Here is a 4,066-nt window from a genome sequence, read left to right as displayed (position 1 = left end):
CTTAAGTTTCTCTAGAATAGGCTACCAATTAGCTATTTTTAGCGGACTTACATCAAGCAGGGTCCCAAGTATTTTTAGGAACTTCTCCCTTTTTGAACCCCAGCATTCTTGTCAAATGAGATTTTACCATTCAGGTGAATTGAAAATAAAGGTGCCCGATTTGACCTTGTTAATTTCAGTACCTGAAGCTTCCATGAACAAATCTAGGACTTCCTTTACCCTTTTGACCTCTCTCAGTGAGACCTGGCAAAAAATCATGATATCGTCTATGAACTGTTGGTGAGTAACAGGGATGTTATTTCCCCAAGGTCGTAGCCCTTTTATTTTCCTCTCTCTCAACTCTTTTTTGATATATCTTCCCAATCCCTCAGCCGCTATTATAAACAAGAATGGAGACAAGGGGTCTCCTTGACGTAGACCTCTTGAAGCATTGAAGGTCGCTGTTGGAGTACCATTCAGGAGGATGGAAAAATTAGGTGTGGAGATCATGCTGTGTATCCATTTCAACCACCTGTTGCAGAACCAAAAAGCCTGTAGGATTGACTCGAAATAGTTCCAGTTTAGGCGATCGTAAGCTTTTGGTAGATCCAATTTAGTCATCATGCCTGGTTCCTTTTTTTGTTTCAATGTATGTATTACTTCTTGAGAAACTACCAACACATCTAAGATTTTCCTCCCTTCCACAAACCCTATTTGTTCTGGGGAAATTATGCTGGAGAGGATTGGCTTTAGTCTTTTGACCATTAAGGTGGCTATAATCTTATAGATAACGTTACAGAGAGCAATCAGCCGAAAGCCCTCTGCTGTTTCCGAATGAGCAGTTTTAGGGATGAGAGATAAAAGAGTAGAGTTTAGTCTGGGCCATACCTTTTGTTGTCTGCGTGCTTCCTCCACGACTTCTAAAATTTCTTTTCCTATGAATTTCCAACTTGCTTGGTAGAATTCTGCAGTAAATCCATCTGGTCCTGGGGCTTTGTTTCTTTTCAGGCCCTTCACTATTTCCTCCACTTCCTCCAGGGTTGTTGCCCTCATCAAGGCAAGATTTTGGTCCCTGGTTACCAACTTAGGGATTTCATTGCTTATCCTATCTATAGCCTCCATTCTATTCCTTTGAGGTTCAGTGAGAATACCTTTGAAATGACCTACAAGCTCTTGTTCCATTTCTTCATGTTGAGTTATACGTTGACCTCCCTTGTTTTTAATTGAGAAGATCCTATTTCTCTGACGGTGCTGGATCATGGCCTGATGGAAGAACTTCGTGTTCCTTTCTCCTTCTCTGAGCCACTGTACATGAGATTTTTGTTTCCATAAGATCTCTTCCTGCTTTCTTCGCTCCTCAAGTTGGCCTATAACTATTCCTTCTTCTCTACTTCTCTCTTCATTTCTGCATTCTAATATATTTTCCTGTTGCAGCTCACTCATTTTCTCCTCTAAGCATTGCTAATCTTTGAATATGTCCCCAAATTCTTCTTTGTTCCATTTTTTCATTTCCCCCCTGAGTTCTTTCAATTTTAATTGGAATGTTTGCATTTTGCTTCTCCCACTTTGTCTGCTCGTAGTCCACCATTCTTCAACTTTTGGCAAAAACTGATGGTTCCTGAGCCAAAAGGATTCGAACCTGAACGGTCTTCTTTTGGGGCTCTGTTTTAGGTCAATTTCTAGCTTTATTGGCCAATGATCTGAGCCGACTGCAGGAAGAATCATAGCCTCTATGTAAACATCTTTCATCATGATTTGTTCTGAAACTAGGAATCTATCCAATCTTGAAGCTATTTGATTTGTTCCTCCTCTGCGATTATTCCATGTATGAATACCATTTATTGTTTGAATATCCACCATTCTTTGCTCCGTGATCATATCTCTAAAGGCTTCCATATCTTGGTCTGTTCTTCTTAATCCTCCTCTCTTTTCTTCTAAGGACGTGATCATATTGAAATCACTGCCTATTATCCATGGCATCTCTGGGTATAGTCTTCGGATTGCTTTCATATTCTGCAGGAATCCTTTGCGTTCATTTGGTGAGTGCGGACCATACACTCCTGAGAGGACTACCCACTCTGATGACCCTATCAAATTGAACATACCTGAGAGGATCCACGGGAAACTAGTCCAATTTCCAAATTGTATTTCCTCAGGGTTCCATAGGATTGCCAATCCTCCTGCGCTGCCTGCCGCATCCTGCCCCATTATTTCATACCTAGTATTCCATCTGCTCATTATTTCTTTCATTTTTTGCATGCTAATCTTTGTTTCTTGAACTATCATTATGCTTGGTTTGTCTTTTTTCAATCTGTCTCTCAGATATCTCTGCTTACCCCTGCTGTTAAGACCTTTAATGTTCCAGCTTGTAATTATCATTTAAATAATTTTGGGGTTTGTTGAAATACCTCTGATAAAGGTATTACTCTTCCTGAATTCACCAGCGTCTCTCCCACTTCTTGAATTGTTTCGCTCAGTGAGCGCCATCCTCTTTTCTTTCCTCCTTTGCCAGAGCTGCCCATTCCGGAGTTCTGAGTCCCTTGCATTTCTTTCTGTTCCAGTTTATTTACTTCAGATACCCCCGCTTTTTCTTTATATTTTTGAAATGCCTCTTTGTATATTTGCTTTTGTTCCTCAGGGATGAATCTTTCATCTAGAAACCTCCATTCCTGCAACAGTTTTCTCATTATGCGCTCCTCTTCCCCTTCTTTCTCTTTATGTGAATCTATCTCCATTTGGATTTGTTCATTTGTCTGGTCCCCCTTCTCTTCTACTCCTCCTTGTGCTGCTTCTCCTTTCCTTGCTTTCTGTTTTTCTATTTCTTTTAATATTTCCATTGGCTCCTCCTCACTAACCTCCTCTACCATCTCTACTTCCCCTTCCTGGAGGACTTTGAACTTATTTTCCGTCTCCAAAGGTATACTTTTGCTGGGTTGTTGTCGCTGAGGTATACTTTTCCCTGATTTCCTTTTGTTCTGTACTTCTTTAAACCCCTCTTCTTCTCTTCCTGAGTCCTCTGATGGGGATCTCTCCTTTTCCTTTCTGTCCGTTGATTCCTCTGTTCTATTTAGGGGGCATTATCTGTAACGATGGCCATATTTGTGACATCTTCTACATTGTAACGAAATGTGTTCATAATCCACTGGTTGTTGCCAAACCTCATCATGATACTCTAATTCAATAAATTCTGGGAGGGGTTCAGTTATATTCATATACACACATATCCTGGCGTAGGACGTATATCTCCCTCTTTTGGTAGATTCTGCTACTTTCACGAAAGACCATATTGCATTACCTATTCCTTCTAAGATCTCTGGATCCCAGAACTCCATTGGAAGTCCAAAGACTCTGATCAAGACTGGGCTGGCAACATTTTCTCCGTGTCTGGATTGTAGCAGTCTTCCCAATGTCGAATGAACATACCAGCATTATTCATGAAGTAGGGGCCTCCCTCAAAAATTCTCTCCTTATCCTCTATATTTGAGAAAATTACTGTAAAAAACCCCTTGGCTCCCAGTTTTAATTCTACATGGCCTTTAGGTTTCCATCTCTACCGTATCCATTTGAATAAATCTTTCTTTGACGACAAAAACCCCACAAACTTGCATATTAAGGCGCATAGTCTCTCATGTAGCTTCTATATCCTTCAAGTTTATTGTTCGGAATCACAAACCTAGGTTTTCTTGATGCCCTTGGGTGCCATTTTCCACTTAATCTTGTCTGCAAGCTGGTTCCCTTTGCAGGGTTCTCTCCGTCATTTTCCCTCGGCCATTTTGTGTTCAGTCCCTACTTGATTCCCCTGCTGTCATGTTCTTGTAGGAGGGGATCTCTCTCCTCCCCGCACTTGTTTCCATTACTCCTTCAGTTCCCGCTGTTTTCTGCACACGTGCCTCTACTAATGGTGGCAGTTTCCCAACTTGATTTGTCACAGGCGTACTCAGGCACCCCTCGTTTGGTGTTAGCTCCAAAGCTTCCAATAGGGCCGACTGCTCACACCCCCGTTATCTCTGAAACCCTAGCTCCATCCCTCGCTCAAGCCAAAATTCCCTACATAAACCAAAAATGTTACTAATACCTCATTATCAAA

The sequence above is a fragment of the Pinus tabuliformis genome, chromosome 1_2 (genome assembly GCF_031772625.1).
Source record: "Pinus tabuliformis cultivar Carrire ecotype Pingquan chromosome 1_2, CPIR1, whole genome shotgun sequence".
Lineage (NCBI taxonomy): Eukaryota > Viridiplantae > Streptophyta > Pinopsida > Pinales > Pinaceae > Pinus > Pinus tabuliformis.
The sequence above is the reverse complement of the archived record's forward strand: the minus strand, read 5'-3'. Positions refer to the sequence as shown.